Source organism: Pinus tabuliformis, chromosome 5_1 (assembly GCF_031772625.1).
Source record: "Pinus tabuliformis cultivar Carrire ecotype Pingquan chromosome 5_1, CPIR1, whole genome shotgun sequence".
NCBI classification, from domain to species: Eukaryota; Viridiplantae; Streptophyta; class Pinopsida; order Pinales; family Pinaceae; genus Pinus; species Pinus tabuliformis.
Genome location: NC_142305.1, coordinates 639,892,889 through 639,914,969, shown reverse-complemented (window position 1 = coordinate 639,914,969; position 22,081 = coordinate 639,892,889). Strand labels below are relative to the sequence as shown.

At 32.7% G+C, this 22,081-nt stretch overlaps 1 pseudogene; it reads left to right on the top strand.

The window, feature by feature from the left end:
- Positions 1–15,338: 15,338 nt before the first annotated feature.
- LOC149166604 (pathogenesis-related thaumatin-like protein 3.5 pseudogene) overlaps positions 15,339–22,081 on the top strand; it is a 30,360-nt pseudogene continuing 23,617 nt past the window's right edge.

Sequence of the window (22,081 nt, the reverse complement as noted above, 5' to 3'; positions counted from 1 at the left end):
CCAGGAGGAGTTGGATCTCTTCTTCAAACATCTCAATAGTCAATCCTCCGCCATTAAGTTCACCATGGAACAAGAGGTAGATGGTTGCCTCCCTTTCCTTGATATTCTTATTTCGAAGAATATTGACAGTTCCCTCTCCCACCAAGTTTTTCGAAAGAAAACTCACATGAAGCAGTATCTGCATGCCAGTTCCCATCATTTCCCTGCTCAAAAGTTGGGCGTTCTCAACACCCTCGCTACTCGTGCCCTAAGGATCTCTGATGAAAATAGCTTCGATAAAGAGAAATCCCATCTCCTTAATGTCTTTGTTGAGAATGGTTATAGTAGACACCTGGGTCAGAAGGCTTTCCTTAAAGCCTACAAGAATTCGATAGTTAAAAAAGAACCTAAAGATCGAGTCCCAGGGGTCCATCTACCTTTTATCCAAGGGACCAATGATAGGATTGCTAGGATTCTTAAGAAGCATAATGTTCCCTCGACCTTTAGACCCTTAACACCATTCGTAATTCCCTCTGATCAATGAAGGATCCTGTCAACCCTAAGGACATGAAGGGTGTCTATATTATTACTTGTTCCTGTGGAACCCCCTACATTGGTGAGACTAGTCATTCTATTAATCAAAGGATTAATGAGCATGCAACAGACCTAAAGCATGGTTGAACCAAGTCTTCCACACTAGCAGAGCATGTGGAGAAGACTAAACATCATGTTTGTATTGATGAGGCCCAGGTTATTGCTAAGGTTGCGTAGTTCCATCACCAAAAATTTAGAGAAGCCATTGAGATTGAAAAAAGACTAAGCAATCTCAATAGAGATGATGGTTGGAAGATCAGTAGTTGCTAGATCCCTTCCCTCTCTTCCTAGTCATTTCTTCCCCTTCCTCGCCCTCCCTCTATTAATGACTTGTACTTTATTTTTATTTCCTTTTTTTCCCGTATTATCCTATAGTGAAGCTTCTATCTAACTTGTTTTCTTTATCCTTAATTCTTATTTGAGTTTTTGGTCCTCTTTAGAGATCTCCCTCATTCTCTTTTCCTTTTGTTTATGAGATAGTCCTTTTCATGACTATCTGAATGGGTTAAAATATTCTAGTACATGATAATTATTTAAATTTAAGTAATAAGTTTATGTTCACATTAGATAGCTTTACTAATAAATTTATATTAATTAGTTACCTAAACCATTAATAATAAGAATAATAATTTTATATTATTATTATTATTATTATTATTATTATTATTATTATTATAATAGTTAATATAGTTAATATTAAATCCATACAATTACTAATGTTATAATCCCTAGTTCTATTAATATTTGTTATTATTTTTAATATTCATAGATTTATTATTTTTTAACTCAAATTTGATTAACATGTTACTTAAAATAATACACAATACCAACCGGAAAGTATTAAAATAGTGTTCGTTTGTAGCATTCTAAACTTTATGACATTCAAAATATGAAAAAATATAATGATATCAACCCTAAGACATTGAATGACTATTTATCTAATAATAATATTATTATTAAATAATCTAACTAGTCAAATCTAGCCATTTCTTGGTCCATTATAGCCCCTTGTCCAGTCTAGTCTAATATAGTTGTTTTCCAGTCAAACCTAGCCATTGGAAGATCTATTATCCCTATTTAACATGTATCCATGATCTGATTCTTCAACTTGTCCTGACAATGAACCACACTTGTTGGTTCGAAACGCATCAACAAATCTATTATCATGTGATTTGCGCCGAAAAAATCTTTCTCATAAATTAATATATTTATTTAAATGTTTTAATTAATGTTATAAATAAATATTTTAATTATTATATTATTAGATGTTTAAATTAATGTTATTAAATATTCTAATTAATGTTTTAAGTAATTTTTTAATGTTTTTAATTATTTAATTAATGTTATAGTGATTTAAGACGACTTTGAGTGAATTGAGATTGGCTATTATCAAATAAGATAAACATAAATTGAGTGTGAATGTGCTCATATTTGACTATGTTTCACTAATGTGGTTGACTATAATAATTACGTATTTTTTTATTATTATTATTATTTTAACTAATTTATCAATGTATAAAGGTTAATAAATAAATAAGTCAATAATATTATTAATTAATATTAATATATTAATTTAAAATGTGATTAAATATTTTAAATGTTTTAATTAATATATTTTCAAATTTTTTGATTAATATTATGTTGGGTCCCTATAATACTAGTGATTACCCCAATACTATTGTATTTGTATCCCTTATTAATATTGTTGTGCCCCTATTGTCCCCATATTGTTATTACTGTGTCCCATAGAATCCCTCTATTGTTATTTTTGTGGCTTTATATTACTATTGTTAGGTTGTCTGGGTTATATTGTGACTCCTTAGACTCCTATATATAGAAAGGAGGTTTTGTCATTTGAATGATCGAAGAATTGCTCATTTATGTAATGTAAAGGAGGTTTCCCCCTCGAAGAGGCTGAATTCTAAGGCGTGGATCTCTCTTTTCTATCTTTTTGTGAGTTGGTTTCATAACATTTGGTATCAGAGCTTTGGATTCTAGGGTTTCATTGCTCCAAACGGGTCATCGTGGAATTTTCGCTATAACGCCTTTTTTGTGACGTTTCACAAGCTAAAACAAAAACCCATTTGAGAAGACATGGTGTTGAATCTCGGGTACGAATTTCAGAGCTTTTTGCACTATATTTGTGGAGCTATGATCGGAGGAAGTTGGTCTTTTTGCAGACTCCTGAATTACATTCCAAACAGGTGACCTGGGGAAAATCGTCATAACTTTCTCTCTAAGCATCGGATTGAAATTTCGTAGGGAATGTACAGAAAGAGGACGGACTGTAGTTTCTTGTATATCTTTTTTAGATCCAAAGGTTGAAACAGGGACTCGTGGCACATCGACAAGTTCGCTCTATTGAACTAGTCTATAATCAGGTCATCTTGGGAGATTGTACACAACTCTTCCTTGGAGAATCCAACTTGGATCAGACTGATGGCATTGGAAAGAGGACATAGAGGGCTACTACAGGTCGCAATTTCAGAACTGGATGATTCGAAATTGCATGGATACATCATATTCAATATCAAGCTTCTACAAAGTGAAAAAAGGTGTGTAGTTTTTTTTTAATTTTTGCATAAGCTTGGTTTGAAAAATTAGTTTGAATCGATAATTGATGCCCCGAGGAAAGAAAATGCAAACACCTAGTAAGCAACCTGAAAGCTCTAGCATGAATTATGAAGAAGAGGAAGAAATGCAACATGATATATCAAAATTACGAGACCAAGTGCAACAAGTGTCACTTGCACAAAAAGCAACAGAAGCGAAGATGGATGGTTTAAGGAGAGACGTAGAAGCTAAGATGGATGGTTTAAAGAAAGGTGTAGAAGCTAAGATGGAGTGTTTAAAGAAAGGTGTAGAAGCTAATATGGATGGCATGGAAGCTAATATGAATGGCATGGACGCTAAAATTGATGGCATGGATGATAAGATGGAAGAATTGAAGATAAATATGAATAAGTTGCTACAAGAAATGGTCAGTAATGGTGAAAGGGTAGTAAAGGAAACTCATGATGAGAACAAAAGAAATGTTAATCATGATTCCATAGACTCTAATGTTGGATCGAAGACCCACCATATTCCAAAAATCGATATGAGGAAGTTTGATGGCAAGGATCCCGCAACATGGATATTACAGATGGAGCAATTTTTCGATCTCAATAATCTGCAAAACACACAAAAGGTACGTATTGCAACTTTATATTTGGAACCAAATCAGTTTGTATGGTATCAATGGCTTTGCTCTCGTAAACAAATTATCACTTGGGCAATTTTTACGGAAGAATTGACAACACATTATGAGGATACAAAAAGCAATACTTTTTTTAGCCAATTGATAAGTCTCAAACAAAAGCATTCAATAATGGAGCACATTGAGGAGTTCCAAAAATTGAAGATAAGGGTAAAAAATATTTCAGAGGAGCATAGGATCGATGTGTTCATAGGGACTTTAAAGGATAATATCCAACATGATGTTTCCTTTGGGAACCTGATTCATTAGAGAAGGCATTCAGGTTAGCAAGAAAAATTGAAAGAAAAATTATGGCAACCAGGAAGCATACCACTCACAACTATAAAGATGGAAGTGTTGTTGCCCTTAGTCTTCCACAACCTATAAGGTTGACACCACAAAAATTCGAAGAAAAAAGAGCAAAAGGGCTTTGTTACAGTTGTGATAGCAAATACACTGAAGGTCATAAGTGTGCTGATAAGAAATTATTCTACATAGATTGTGAAGAGGAAGAAGAAAAGGAGTAAGAAAGGTCAAAAGAAGAGGATATACTCCAGGAACAAAGCCTAGATAAAGAAGAAATGAATCCGACCATATCTTGTAATGCATTAGCGGGAATTAGCACTCCTAAAACCATCAAGATAGAAGGACAAATCAAGACGAAAAAAGTAATAGTGTTGATTGATTCAGGAAGTACCCACAATTTTATTCATTGTAAGGTAGCAAAAGAATTGAATTGCTTCTTATATCCAGCACCAGAGTGTCATGTGATGGTTGCAAATGGAGGAACAATAAATTGCTCTGGAAAGTGCCATAATATCAAGCTATCCATGGGAGAATATGTATTGACTAGTCCAATGCTTTCCATTCCAATGGGAGGTGCTGATGTTGTACTAGGAGTCCAATGGCTACAATCCTTGGGTACAATAACTTTTAATTTTCAAGAACTTTTCATGAAATTTTCTGTGAAAGGAAAGGAAGTTGAATTAATGGGTATTGCATGGAAACTGGGAAAGATAATCAGCTCTAACGGTATTACAAAGCTTCTAAAAAAGGAGCAAAGAGCTGTAATTGCACAATTATGTTCGCTATATGTTTCCATATTGGAATCATCTATTTCTCCAGATCTCCAAAAAGTCTTGGACAATCATTCCAAGGTATTTGATACTACCAAAGGTCTCCCACCTATTCGTGATCATGATCATGCTATTCATCTGATTCCAATAAGTGTTCCTCCAAACATCAGGCCGTACAAATATCCCTATGCCCAAAAAAGTGAAATTGAACATATGGTTGCAGAAATGCTAGAGGCTGCTATAATTCAACTGAGTCAAAGCTCTTTCTCTGCTCCAGTAGTATTGGTGCACAAGAAGGATGGATCATGGCGCATGTGTTCGAATTATAGGGAGCTCAAAAATCTCACTATTAAAGATAAGTTTCCTATTCCTGTCATTGATGAATTACTGGATGAATTGGATGGATCAATTTACTTCACCAAGTTGGATCTTCATTCAGGATATCATCAAATCAGAATGAAGACTGAAGACATTCCAAAAATAGCATTTAGAACTCATGAGGGTCATTATGAATTTTTGGTCATGCCTTTTGGCCTTACCAATGCACCTTCAACATTTCAAGGTTTGATGAATTCCATTTTCAAACCATTCCTTAGAAAATTTGTGTTAGTATTTTTTGATGATATACTAATCTACAACAAGTCTTGGAAGGATCATGTTGAACATGTTGACAAGGTGCTACAACTATTGGAGGAGAAACAATTATATGCAAAAAGATCCAAATGTTTCTTTGGAGTACAAGAGGTGGAATATCTGGGTCATATTGTATCTCATGAAGGAGTTAAGGTAGACCCTAGCAAAATTAAAGCCATTAAGAAATGGAAAATTCCCACATCCATAAAGCATCTGCGAGGATTTCTCGGGTTGACAGGGTATTATTGCAAGTTTGTTAAGAATTATGGGAGAATAGCAGCACCTCTAACAACATTATTGAAGAAAGATGCATTTTCATGGACTCCAGAAGCAACAAAGGGGCAATGTGCCAAGCACCGGTCTTAGCTACACCAAACTTCACAAAAACCTTTATTGTGGAATGTGATGCTTTAGGAAATGGAATTGGTGCTATTTTAATGCAAGATGAAAGACCCATCGCTTTCGAAAGTCGTCCAATCAAGGGAAAGTTTTTACACAAAGCTATTTATGAGAAGGAAATGTTGGCAATACTCCATGCACTTAAGAAATGGCGACCCTGCCTAATGGGAAGACACTTCAAGGTAAAAACGGATCATGATAGCCTTAAATACATTTTAGAACAAAGATTATCCTCTGAAGAGCAACAAAAGTGGGTCACAAAGATGTTGGGTTATGACTTTGAAATCATCTACAAAATAGGGAAGCAAAATGTGGTGGCAGATGCACTCTCAAGAAAGGATGAGGATGTGGAAGCATTGTTGTGCGCCATTTCTATTATCCAACCAGATTGGATAAACGAAGCAAGGGAGGAATGGAAGAATGACGAAGAAGTGTGGGCACTTATTCGAAAGTTACAACAAGACTCCGGTACGTCTGATACATTTAGCTGGCAAAATGATTCGTTATGGTACAAAGATCACTTATACCTATGTAAGAATTCCCAGCTAAAACAAAAGATTCTTATGGAATTGCACACATCTCCCTTAGGAGGGCACTCGGGATTTTTAAAAACTTACCACAGGGTTAAGAAGGAATTTTTTTGGGAGGGCGTTAAATCAGATATTCAAAAGTTTGTGGCGGAATGTTTGGTTTTCCAACAAAATAAAGTTGAAACAATTAAGACACCGGGTCTATTACAACCTTTATCCATTCCAAGCCAACGTTGGGAGGAGGTTTCAATGGATTTTATCACAGGTTTACCCAAGTCTGAGGGAAAGAGTGTCATCATGGTGGTAGTTGACAGACTTACCAAGTATGCACACTTTTGTGCATTATCACATCCATTTAAAGCTAGTACAGTTTCTACTGCATTTATGGAAACAATTCAAAAGCTACATGGAAACCCAAAGATTATTGTAAGTGACAGAGATCCATTTTCACTCGAAATTTTTGGACAGAATTATTTTCTTGTCTTGGTACTCAGTTAGCTCATAGCTCATCTGATCATCCTCAATCTGATGGGCAAACTAAGATAGTAAACAAATGTTTGGAAGGATATCTTCGTTGCTTTGTATCTGATAAACAGATGGAATGGGTCAAATGGTTGCCTCTGGCTGAATGGTGGTATAAAACTTCCTTCCATACAGCAACAAAAATGACCCCATTTATGGCACTTTATGGATATCAGCCACCATCCATCACATCATATTTAAGAGAAAATTCTAAGGTTCAAGCAGTGGAACATCACATCGAGCATCAACAACATGTCCTCCAACTCTTAAAGGATAACCTCGTGTTGGCACAGAATAGAATGAAACAACAGGCAGATCAACATCGCAGCGAAAGAAGTTTTGATGTAGGTGATTGGGTATTCCTACGGCTACAACCATATAAGCAAATGTCCCTCAAGCAAGCTAAGAAGGATAATAAATTATCACCAAAGTATTATGGTCCATACAAGGTGTTGCAAAAGATTGGTACTATGGCATACAAATTGGAGCTTCATGCAGCTTCTCGATTGCACCCATTTTTCCATGTTTTATGTTTAAAGAAGGTTATAGGCGACAAGCTCCCAGTTCAAACAATATTGCCAGAACTTGACGAGGAAGGAAAAATTATATTGGAACTAGAAGCAGTGACAGAAAGAAGAACTAGACAGTTACGAAATCGATCAATTTCAGAGTATCTTATCAAGTGGAAGAACTTATCCGCTGAAGATTCCACATGGGAGGATGAGAATTTTATACAGAAGCATCCAGAACTACTGAAGCATTGAGGACAACACTTTTTTGAAGGAGAGGGGCATGTTGGGTCCCTATAATACTAGTGATTACCCCATTACTATTGTAATTGTATCCCTTATTAATATTGTTGTGCCCTTATTGTCCCCATATTGTTATTACTGTGCCCCATAGAATCCCTCTATTGTTATTTTTGTGGCTTTATATTATTATTGTTAGGTCAGCTGGGTTATATTGTGACTCAGACTCCTATATATAGAAATGAGGTTTTTTCATTTGAATGATTGAAGAATTGCTCATTTATGTAATGTAAAGGAGGTTGCCCCCTCGAAGAGGCTAAATTCTAAGGCGTGGATCTCTCTTTTCTATCTTTTTGTGAGCTGGTTTCATAACATATTATTTAACATTTCAATGTTTTAATTAATAAGATAATTTAATATTATTACAATATAAAATAATTTATTAACCTAATATAATAGAAAAAATAATTTAATATATTTAAAATTACTTTATATGGTAATAATAATTTAATAATTTAATACAATAATCATTATATTAAAATAATTTAATTACCCTTTAACCTTTCCCTTTATTCCTGATAGGCTTGCTTCTATAGTAATGAAACGCTAGCGTTACCCAAAAGCATTCAATACACTGGTATAATGAAAGCGTTAACCCTAAGTGTTGAATAAGCCAACCAGTGTTGATAATTATTGGGTTCATATTTGCATAGATTTAATCTATCATCAACAATTTAGTATAGTGATACATTTTCAGATGATTATGGGTTTTCGGAATTATAATTTAATCTAGATTTAATCTATCCTCAACAATTTAGTATAGTGATACATTTTTAGTTGATTATGGGTTTTCGATGTTATAATTTAATTTTACACCTAAGTTATGAAACGTAACACTATATTATAATATAACCTTACTATTTAATTAATAATGAAACTCTATTTATTGTTGATTAATCATCATGCATTTGTTTGTTTAGGGTGATACCTTACAGAAGGAAGTCGAAATGGGCTAGATGCAACAACGACATGGGTGTTTCTTTTTTTTAGCAATAAAAATTCAACCTATGACATCATAGATAATTTAATAAAATCATATTCCATCCACTATAGCTACCTCTCTCAAGTGGGCATACCTTCAAATGGCATGCATAGGCAACCACTCAGGTAATGGAGTGGACAAAAACTCTAAAACGTTCGACAATGGGTTGAATAGACATACATTTGAGAATGTGAATAGTTATAAGTTTCAAAATCAATCCATTATTGAATGCATATTTTCTAAGTTTTTTTTATTTAAATTCATTTATCACTAATTAAAATATGTGGTTATCAACAACAGACAAGTATACTAAATTTGTAATTATGTTTTGTAAAAAAATAATTTAAGTATGGTTTAAACTTGTGATTTAGATATGCAAGGAAGTTATCACTTTTAATTCCATTATTTGATGGAGTGGCGATGATGAGAATATACTGACATCTTTCAATTTAGACCATTCATTAAAAAAAAAAAGGATTATAGTGCCAAATTCCAATTAAAAAACACCTATCAAGGTAAATATTAGCTAATTGGCCCCTTCCCCCAATAAAATTTCGTTGTTTGGCTTCAGTCCTGAGAGGATATAAATACATAAATTATTTTTGGCTAGTTTCTACTTTGATGGCTTAGCAGTGCTTGATCGTAGCGTTGTCTATGGCACTCATACTAGGTGAAAAAAATCCTATCGGTGCATTCTAAAACGAAGACTAGCCTATCTAAAACGGGAGCAGACAAGGAAAAAATGGTCTCAAAGGGAAAGTACTCAGGCCCTTTGCAATAAGCACTCAAGCAAGTCCCCTCTACAAGCATGTGGCAACAAGAACTCCAGAGGAATAGTCATTGATGATTCTACTTTCTATAGTCCCACATCTACACCTCTCACCTGGTCATATGATCTTTATGTGAAAGAATTGTTAAATGCAAAACAAAGGTTGGAGGTTTTAGAAGATAAAGAGTAGGAAAGAGATCATAAAATTCATATAATAACAGTTGAGAATAAGGCTTTAGTAGAAAGCAATAAAGTTTTGAAAGAGCAAGTGGCATTGTTATAGGAAGCTTTCTTCATAGGGAAGGTAGAATGGCAATGCATGAAGGCAGATGTGAAAAACATAAAGAAATCTATAGTGGAAAGTATAGAGGTGGTGAATGCGAAATCATCACAGGATAAAGGGAAAATGATTGCGCAAATAGACAACCATGAAGAGAAAGCAAGAGAAGAGAGAAAAGGAGATTCCACTAAAGTTTCCAAAACTTGGGCTCAAGTTATCAACAATTATGCTAATAAGGAAAGAGAAACAAACATTCGGGTTTACAACATACAAGAGAGAGAAGGGAAGGAAACAAAAAGAAGAGTAGAAAATATAATTATTAAAGGGGTGAAAGACTATGGAAAAAATGAATGTACTCTTGAACTTACAAGAGACTTATTTAAAGACAAGTTGCTATGGCAAGGACAAATATGCCAATCATGGAGGGTGGGTAAGTATAATGGTGAGAGAGCTAGGCCCATAAAAGTCATCATGCTTAGCTTGCATGATAAATATATCATTCTAAGAAAGAAGCATCTCTTGGGAGGTTCTGGCTTTTTTCTAGAAGAATATTTAACTGTAAGACAACCGGAGGAAAGGAGGGAGGAAATGTTAAAGGTTATGGTAGCAAGAGATGAAGGAAAGAGAGCATGGATTTACAAAGGTAAATTTTTGATAGCACGATTTGGACCTCCTTCCAAAACAGAGTAGCAAGATGGTAATAAAGAAGAGGCAATAGATACTTCAATAGGAAATCAGGAAGCAAGGTCAGTGTGGAAAATCAGCGACAAAGACTCAAATGTGAGTCTTGCATGTCAAAATAAATAGCAATCAAGTCATACCCCGGTTTCCTTAAGATTAGTTTGTTGGAACTGCAAAGGTTACCAAGGATAATTTTAGGGGCGAATGTTCGCCCTTTGGCGAAATTAAGGGGTTTTAAATTTTTAGTGGGCGAATATTTTGTATCATAGTACATTTTTACAAATCACCTCAAATAGCCCACCTTATTTTAAGGGAGAGGGTAAAAAAGGTAAATTTAGCCCTTGAAATTAGGACTTACAACCTTCCATTCGCCCATTTTCAAGAATAGGTTTTATTTAAGTGAATCCATTCACCCATTTTCAAGAATAGGTTTTATTTAAGTGAATCCTATGGGCCAAATACCATATTTATAAAAGAGGTATGGTAAATTAATAAAAATATAAATAAATGAGAGGTATGGTAAATAAATAAAACATTTTTTATATTTACTCCATAAGTCACCTTATATACATGTAAGGGTGTAAACAAATAAAAATATAAGTAAAGTGGAGGTATGGTAAATAAATAAAACATCTTTTTATACTTACTCAAAAGGTATGGTAAATAAATAAAAATATAAATAAACTAGACGTATCGTAAATAAATAAAACCTCTTTTTATATTTAGTCCATAACCCTCGTTCTATTTGAAGGCTCAAGAAAGAGGTTTTATTTAAGTGAATCCTATGGGCCAAATACCATATTTGTAAAAGAGATATGGTAAATTAATAAAAATATAAATAAACGAGAGGTATGGTAAACAAATAAAACATTTTTTTATATTTACTCCATAAGTCACCTTATATTTACGAACAGTCAAAAAATCGGTTATATTTAGGTGAAACCTATGGCCAAAATACTATGGGACAAATACCATGGACTAGATTGTTATTAATACCATGCAAAAAACCATTATTAACCCTAATATTAGAATTAATAAAAATAAATATGGCACATGGTATTGACCCATGGTATTCACCAAAATGGCACATGGTATTGACCCATGGTATTCACCTGGAATGTAGCCTATTTAAATGTGGGAATTAAACCAGCATGTAGCCTATGCTAAGATTCAGTAGGACTTTACAAAGTTTTATTATTTAGTGAAAGACTCGCCAAGATCTTACAAGATTTTATAATTGAGTAAAATATTCGCCATGCCTGGTGAGAGATTCGCCAAAAAATTATATATACATATTATATTATTGATAAAATCGCCTTCCATTTTTCCTATATACCATGGAGATTCGCCCATTTATTATATTTATAAATTTAGGGGGGGTTCTTAAAATTTTCCCTGGAGGTTACCCATGGAGACGAGGACCTGGTTTAGGGCCTATTGCGGAAGATAGAGACATAATTTGCCTCATAGAAACACATGAGCATGAAGGGTCCAAGACACCTTTGTTTAAAAGATACTAGAAGAGGGAAGTGTGGAACAAGGTAGAAGGGAATGGAAAAGGGCACGAGAGTATCATGGTTTTAATGAGGGAGAAAGAATATCGTCTCATTTAGTTAGAAAAGGAAGACTCAAATAAACAATTCATTTGGTTTAAATTATCAGAAAATGGAAACCACATCAAAATTGCGGCATGCTGTTTTGTGCCACAAGTTTCAAAAATATACAAAGGTAGAGGGCTTGACCACAAAGATCCATTTGCAGCCTTAAAAGAAGATATTGCAACATATTCTCAGCTAGGTGAAGTCCTTATAGTGGGTGATGTCAATGCTAGCACTGCAAGTGAGCAAGCTAACATTCTTTGTTGTAAAGAAGACTGTGACCCTATTTGGGTTACAAAAGAGAGTAATCATCATTGTGAAGGAATTTCAGAGGACAAGGGTTGGAATCTCTTTGGTGAAATTTTTTTTACTCTATGTCAGGCCTTTGATTTAGTCATTTGTAATGGCTTGACTAGATGGGCAAAGTCCGGTAATTTCACTTGCAATACTTATAGTGGAGCAAGTGTAGTAGATTATGTAATTTTCTGGCATGGTTCGTGTGAGAAAATGGAGGAAGTTTTGATTGGAGATCAGCTTTGGGACTTAAAATCATATCACAAGCCAATTCATTTAAGTTTTTCTTTGACTGGAAAGAAACAATTAGAGTAAAAAATTTAGCATGTCCAACAAAATCTCCCAAAGGGAAGAATTCTTTTGACTCCAAAAAAATGTTATACCTTCAAAATGAAATTAGAGAGGCTCTTCAAGGAGAAAATCACAATTCATGACCTTCATGGTCATGAATTAACACATTTAATTCGAAAAAATTAATAAGTCTGAAAAAAATTTCTTTCTGGTTGATGCTTGGTTTGACGAGGAATGCAACAAGGCAAGGAGAATGTGGAAAGAGTAAAAAAAGGATAACATAAATCTCAAAGGTTACAAGTCGTTATTAAGCAAGAAAAAGGTTCATTTCATGGTTTCAAGAAGGGAAGAACTAATCTTCCTTGGGAAAAATAATCCCAAATTATTTTGGAAGGAGCTCTAATCAGGAAAGATACAAACTGGAAATAGTATTACAACTTCTAAATGGTTTGACTATGCAAGAAAAATTTATGAGCAAGATCCCAAGGTTGACCCTCCTCCTTTGTTCAACATTGATACTGAACTCTTCACGGTGCAAGAGGTAGACATGGGTATCAAGAAGTTGGGTGTTGGAAAAGAAAAAGACTTAGCTGAAATCCAAGCAGAATATCTAAAGTGGGGCTCAAAGATTCTTGCACCTCACATTACAAAAATTTTCAACAACATCATACAACAGGGGATCCCCACAGAGTGGTCAAATAGTCTGAAAATACCTCTTTTCAAGAGTGGTGATGTCAATAATCCCCCCAATTATAGGACCATCATGATAAACCCTTTGCCTATAAAGCTATTTAGAAGCATCTTAAAAAAGAAAACTAGCAAGTGCGTAGAAGAAAGAGATAAGCATGGTAAAGGGCAAGTAGGTTTTAGACCTAAACATTCCATAATTGATCATTGTATAACTTTAAGGCACATCATTCAAAAAGTTTGGGAGAAAAAGGAAGAAGTCTTTTGTTTCCTTGTTGATTCCATAAAAGCGTTTGACACGGTTCCTAAGGATAAGCTTTGGCACAGAATGGAGGAACTTGGGGTTCCTAAATATTTGAGTGCAACTATGCATAGGCTATATGAAGAGGTGAAAGTCAAAATTAGAACTTCAACAAGAATTTCTGAAATTTGTAGAAGCGATATCGCGGTCAAGCAAGCTTTCCCGTTGTCTCCTACTGTTTTTGGTTTATATATTGACAAGCTTAAGGAGTTGTTAAATTCATAAGGGGTGATGGTATCTATTTGGGCAAGTTTGTTATAAGGATTATTTTGTATGCAGGTGACCTTATTCTAATTACTAAATCGACTCCTCGTTTGCAAGAGAACTTACTATCCCTTGAGCATTTTTGTAGAAGTGTGGGGATATAAGTCAATATAAGAAAAATGAAAGTAGTGGTTTTCTCTAGAAAAGAAAAGATAACCGGCATAAGTGCTACTTTGAAGGCAACATTTTGGAAGAAGTTGCAGATTACAAATACCTCAAAATTGACTTCAACAAAAATCTAAGATGGGATGGTTGTAGAAAGAAAATAACTTTGGGGGACTGGAAAGAATTTTATGCTTTTCAAAATAGGTTTAGAGAGGTACAGTTATGGGACTGGAAAACCACTCAAACTCCTTTGGGGCTTCTAGTGATTCTGACGATTCTTTATTGTTGTGAACTATGGGCCAAAAGTACATTTGACATGCAGTGGAAACAAATTGAGAAAATTCAAAAGCGTTTGATTACAAACAAATTCAAGATTAAAAGTACAGCTCCTTATGCTATCTTTTTAAGTGAAATAGGGGTTGATCCTATTGAAGAAATTTCTATGGTGAGAGTCATAAGGTATTTTTAAACAATGAGAAATTGGAAGAGGGTATATGACCTAAGGTTGTCTTTAATGAAATATTGTGCAACAAAAAAAAGACTTCGATGCAGCAAAAATAACAAATTGTTTAGTAAATGGGATATTTTCTTGAACACGTGTCCCATAAACAACAAAGAGATAAAATATTTTGTTATGGATAAGTTCCACAAGCGTACTTGGGATAAGGAGCCAGGAAGGAAGAAAAAGTACTATATTGAAATGTTTAATCCCACTCATAATCATCAACCAAAAGCATACATAGATGCCAATATCTCTTGGAGAGATAAAATTATTATTACTCAGTCAATGGCTAATTCTCATCAACTCCGTCGTAAAACGGGGCACTCGAAAAGGACAAAAGAAGTGTGGGAGGAAAGAGTGTACATTTTTTTTTCTTCCAAAAAAGTGGAAGTAACAAAAAATTTCATTTTAGAATGTGACGCCTTCAAAGACAACAGGGAAAGTTATGCAGATATGTTGGTAGCTAGCTCTTGGGATAATCTATTTAATGAGGGGTTTGTCAAAAAGTTGGGATCATTTATTGTGAGGATTCAGAGAAAAGGGTTGAATACATCAAGTAGATAAAGAAGCAATTTATCCCATGGGCTATCTTTAGCCTCGTGGATATTAAACTAATTGTATTTCTTTCTTTCTTTCTATATTCCCTCATGCTCCTCATATGTAAACACTGACGATATCTCACCACTGAGTTTGGGATCATTATTAATTTGTTTGTGTTTTTGTAGGGAAGTGGAGTAAGCGGCACAACGTTCACATTAGTGAACAGTTGCAATGAGACAATCTAGTCGGGCAGCCCAGCGGGAAGCAATGGGGCATCCCTCGATGGTGTCGGCTTTTCCATCAACCAAAACTAGTCCTTGCTAGCATTGATCGTACTAGTAAGCTGGTCAGGCTTCACAGGCAATGCGCCTTCAAATCCCTTAGGGGACGGCTCCTGCACCATTATGGCGTTGGCGTGGCACCGCCTATTACCCTAGCAGAGTTCATATTCGGTGGCTGCTACAACAAGGATTTCTATGACGTGAGCCTCATCAATGGCTATAATGTCCTATTGAACATCACTATGAAGGGTGGTACCGGACACTATCAGATGACCGACTGCATTTATGATATTTATAAGAAACTTCCCAGCCTCACTCATTTTTGTGGCTAATGACGAACGGGTGATTGCCTGCAGGAGCATGTGTCATGAGTTCAAATTTCCGAAGTACTGCTACACGAGTGACCATAACATGACTGACATGTGTGCCGATGGAGGACACATGTCAGTCATGTTAGGAGGACACATGTCAATGTGAAATAACATAATCTTATATCAACTTAAAAAAAAAATAAAGTAATTAGGAGTAAAACAGGAAATTATTGCCCGGGATGGCCCATTCTACAACCCAATATGAGAGAATTGCGTCTCAAGTTGACACATGTTCATTTTAAAATTAAAATTAAACATCTTTTAAATAAATAAAAAAACAATGCTGGTTATAATTAAAAACAAAAATGAATACACTTATTTGGTTAGTTTTTATTAAAGGAATTATAAAATATCAATAATGTTTCTCTCATTACGCTCACTTGGTTTGTTGTTGACATCACAACCTAGAAAATGTGGTAAAAAAAATTCACTTTCACTCTCAACCATAAATAAAATATTTAGATGTTCATATTAAATAAAATAAATTAATATCAACTTTAAAAAAATAAAATAATTAAAAGTGAAAAAATATTATATTTTTACTTAGTAAGAAGTACAACTTTTATGCTTTTTAAAAATATTTCACTACATAACTTAAGTGTTCTATTTAAATTCCATGTGTTGATCATAACAAAATAAAGTTTCAATGCACAAAAAGGAAAAGTAATTAGAAGTAAAAAAAAATCAATTATTTCCTAATAACAATAATACAATTGAGATGTATAATTCAATAAAAATATGTAATTGTATAAAACTTATTTTCTAAATAAATAAAAAAATGTTAGCCATAATTAAAAACAAAAATGAATATACCTATTTGGTTAAATTTGGTTATAATGTCACTCTCATTATGTTCACTCAATTTGTTGTCTTGACATTACAACTCGAAACATGTGGTAAAAATATTATAATCTTTTGATGATTATGCGAAATAATATAATCTTATCTCATCTTTAAAAAAATTAGAAATAAAACAAGAAATTATTGCCCACAATGGCCCATTCTACAACCCAATACGAGAGAATTGTGTCTCAAATTAAGGCACGTTTATTTTAAAATAAAATAAAAGAAACAATGTTGGTTATAATTAAAAACAAAAATGAATACACTAGTTTTTATTTAAAAATATTAAAGAATATCAATAATGTTTCTCTCATTATGCTCACTTGGTTTGTTGTTGACATCACAATCTAGAAAATGTGGTAAAAAAAAATCATTCTCACTATCAACCATAAATAAAATATTTAGATGTTCATATTAGATAACATAAAATTAATATCAACTTTAAAAAATTAAAGTAATTAAAAGTGAAAAAAATATATTATATTTTCACTGAGTAAGAAGTTTAATTTTTATGCTTTTTAAAGATATTCCACTATATAACTTAGGTAATCTATTTAAATATCCATATGTTGATCATAATAAAATAAAGTTTCAATAGACAAAGAGGATAAATAATTAAAATTAAAAAAATAAACAATTATTTCCTAATAACAATAATACAAGGGAGATGTGTAATTCAATAAAAATATGTGATTGTGTAGAAAATATTTTATAAATAAAAATAATGCGAACAATAATTAAAAACAAAAATGAATATACTTATTTGGTTATAATGCCACTCTCATTGTGTTCACTCAATTTGTTGTTTTGACATTACAATTCAGAACATGTGGTAAAAATATTATAATATTTTGATATTTATGTGAAATAACATAATATTATATCAACTTTTTTGAAAAAGTACAATTAGAAGTAAAACAAGAAATTATTACCCACAATGGCGCATTCTACAATCCAATATGACATAATTGTGTCTCAATTTGAGACACATTCATTTTAAGATAAAAATATATTTAAAAAAAAAAAAAAAAAAAAAAAAAAACAATGTTGGTTATAATTAAAAACAAAATGAATACATATGTTTGGTTAGTTTTTATTAAAAGCATTATAAAATATCAATAATGTTTCTCTCATTATACTCGCTTGGTTGTTGTTGACATCACATCCTAGCAAATGTGGTAAAAAAAATTCACTCTCACTCTCAACCATAAATAAAATATTTAGATATTCATATTAAATAACATAAAACTAATATCAAATTTTAAAAAATAAAGTAATTGAAAGTGAAAAAAATAGTATATTTTCACTTAGAAGTATATTTTTTATGCTTTTTAAAATTATTTCACTACAATACTTAAGTAACCTATTTAAATATCCATATGTTGATCATAACAAAACAAAGTTTCAATGCAAAAAGAAGAAATATAATTAAAAATAAAAATAAAAATAGCTATCTCCTAATAACAATAATACAAGGGAGATGTATAACTCAATAAAAATATGTAATTGTATAAAAAATATTTTCTAAATAAAAACAATGCCAACATTATTTAAAAACAAAAATAAATATACCTATTTGGTTATATTTGGTTATAATTCCACTCTCACTGTGTTCACTCAATTTTTTGTTTGGACATTACAATTGAGAAGCCTTCCTTGTCTAACCTAGGAGCAATCCAACCAACATTGATCCATATTGAGACACCTAGTGATGAAAACCATGTGGCATATTTCACCCTAGGAGTGCATAGATATGACAACTAACGATGTCGGTTACTAAATCCTTACTAGCGTTATAGGATCTGGTACTCAAATTAGAAAAAGAAAGCTCGAGCTCAAATAACTTATTAAAAATAACGAAAAAGCCTTGAATTTAACAACATCACACCTCATCATCATGTAATGACCATAATGCAAGTGCTTATGACAAAATGGAAATGATAATAAGCTATAAGAGGGGGTATAAAGGGAAAAACTCAAACTTATAATAGTAGTAAAGGCCTTAAGGCCCAATGTATCCACCACACTTGAGAGTTTTCAAGTCCCCATGCAATATTCAGTGAATATCCAATGCCATATACAAAAGCATTCCTCAAAATGGATCAAAACAATGTTTTTAATTGTGAACCTAATTTAGATTTCAGATATATGGGTTATGGAACACTACACATACAAGTGAAAAAACTAACCAAATCATAATAGAATAAAACCATTTTATAGTGGGAACCCAAGGATGATAAAACCCACTCAAAACAATAAAGTAGTAGTTCAACAAAGTTACAACTTCTAGGCAAGTTGATCGCCATTGAAATTCCCATGAATCAACTTAGAACACCACGAAAAACTACTCATAAACAATTTGGTTCACTAATTAGTCATCTCCAACATTGTCTCATATATTAGCAACTCTCATCCTTATTTCTCTTGTTGCCTTGGTCTCCTACAAAGTATTTAACTCTTAATAAAGTTTCCTCCAATTTCACTTCCTCACATGTTACTTATCCATGCCAATCCAAGAACCACTTTTCTAATTATACCTACTCAAGTTGATGCAATGGATATATTATTAAATGCAAGTCAACCATGGGATTGTAAAGAAGTATAATTAGTATACCTTTAATTGTGGGATAATAAAATAAACTCATATTTGATACTCCCATCATTCTTATTGTCTTTCTGAAGATTCAATGCCAAATTTCTAACCAAGTTATCAACTTCCAATAAACCAATCCTTTGATTCTATTGAATCAAAAAATTCATAATTTTTGTATGCAACATGATACAATGGTGCTCCAATTAATTTATCTTAGAGTAGGCTCACAAAACAATATCTTATTAGAATTAATTAGCTTTTTGCAATTTCTCAAAATTCATTTGGATTGATTGATATCACTTTTGTCCATTTGGGATGGTTTTATATGCAATAGATATGACCTCAACCCTAACGAGGAAACCCTTTTAATTTTGGTTTCCAAAGAGAAACCTCTTTTGGGATTTGTAGAGGAAGGAAATAAATTGAACAAATTTAAGGACTACAAACTTATATACTTCCATGAAATTTCATTAAAAGTTTTTTTTTCTTGAACCTAAGGATGAATTCCAAATAAAAATGAACTAAGGATAGATATGACTATTTGAATACAAGAAACTGTAAGAGTTACCATAAGCTAGAGAAGCCTCAAGATGAACCTGTGTCTAGTTCTTTGCATTTTCCCATGATTTTTTTGAGTTAACAATCCCCAATTGTTCCTTAGTGATTTTAGGCTTAAGAGGATACAAAATAAAGGATGGGAAAATAAGAAGGGTTGAAAACCAATGAGATCCTACAAATGAAAATAAGTGACTAAGATGTTATCTCCAAGTTGTTATCCCCACCAAAACTAGGATGTGTGACTACCAAATTCTAACACCTACACACTCCATTATCACATTGATGAAACATATATTATAATGGAATCCTTTAATAGCCATAACCAAAACCGTTGAACTCATGCCTAAGGTACTACAAAGGATCCTTCGTTCTCCTAAATTGATGCAAATGGAATGATGAATTATCTACTCACCCATGAGAGAATAAATGTGATGTGAAACCATCAATATGAAATTAGAACTATGGGATATAACATTTAGTGTTACCCCAATTTTTCAATAGTACTCCAATATCAAGGTTTGAAGCTATGTTGGCACACTTATCTGCCACATAGTTGAGGTGTCTTTTGGCATGGAGATAGAAGTATTGTGAAAGGAAATTGGAATACCTTTTAATCCAAATGATAATGTTTTTCAATTTATTTCCCTTCAACATCACAACGCATTCATGGCTTTGATGGTGGCCATAAAATCTTAAACAATTTTGATGATGAGTAAGATTTTTCCTAGCTATAATAACTTGTCCTAAATCCTATTCAAAAGTGGATACTATTTTAATCCCAATATCAATAATTACTCCCCTCACTCTTGTCACCATCACATATTTAAAGCAAATTTAAAATGTATATGGTTAATACTATAAAAGTAGTGTCACATCTTTTATTAATTTATGGTAATGAAAATAATATATATATAAAAGCTAATATTTTTTACATTGTTTTATTAGTTTTTGATAATGAAAATTGTAAAATGCATAGCTTTTTAATATATATGAAATCAAGTACTAGTTGTTAGGGATGAATGGGAATATAGTAGAAAACTAGAAAAGTGAGTATGTGCATATACATGGGAAAGAGAGGAGAGGGTGGGAGGATACAAACCATCTTAGATTCATCCCAACACATCATGGTTCTCTATCACTTGATTCCAAGCTATTATTATTGCAAGAATTCAAGACTCACACATTAAATTAAGCAAAGGAAGTAATAAGGTTCAAATCTTTCTTTATTATATATCAATAATGTAGAATAGAGCTTAGAAGTTTTAATGGAAATGTGATAAACATTGGCTACTTAAATGCATGCTTGTAGTTACAACTAACTATGAAGGTATGCTAAAGAAGGGAGGGGTTATAGTTGTTATTGATAATATGCATTCTAAGTGAAAAAAATGGATGGATTGGTTTGCAAGGCCGATTTTAAGGGTGGGTCATAGTTTGGTGGTGTAGGATTAAAATCATTCAACTCTATCTTTAGGCATATAATCACACCTTTTGTAATGAAAATATTCCAATAGTAGATCTCAACTCCTCAAAGTTATACATACTAAAGAATTCTAACTCTAAGGAAATCAACTCAATTATAGTTCACATGTAGAAGGTATGCCCCCTACAGGTATACCTATCCTATTGGCCATCATGGCACTAAGTCAATGCCACATCAATCTATATTACTCACATAGGGTTAGTCTTATGTTAGACTTCCAAGCATATTCTAGAGGATTTAAAGTCATAATACTGCTTAAGAATTGAGGCATGCAAAAACCCTAACCATAACAATAGATGGGTATGACACTAAGCTAAATAATGGACCACTTATTGAGCCATGAGGGCGATGTGTAATTTCGTACGTGCTCACTTGTCCCTTAAAAAAATATTTTAAATAAAACAACAAAACATAAATGATTATACATAGTTGGTTAGTTTTAATTAAAATCATTATAAAATATCAATAATCTCATTCTCATTATTGTAATCCAAAATAAAAAAATGTGGTAAAAATATTTCACTTTCACTTTTGGAGTTATAAATAAAATATTATGTTAAATAAATAATTTTATATAACTTTATAAAGATAAAATAAATAAAAATTTCAAAAAGTTATATTTCTTAATTCAAGGTAAACAATTTAGTTCCTAAGAGATAAATGTGTAATTCATTCATAGTTTAATAAAAAATATTATTAATAATAAACTATTTAGAAATACAATTTAAACAATGTTATGTAACTAGCTCACAAAAAGATAGAAAAGATAGTTGAACGCCTTAGAATTCAGCCTCTTTGAGGGGGCAACCTCATGTACATTACACAAATGAATAATTCTTGGATGATATAAATGAAAAGACCTCCTTTCTATATATAGGAGT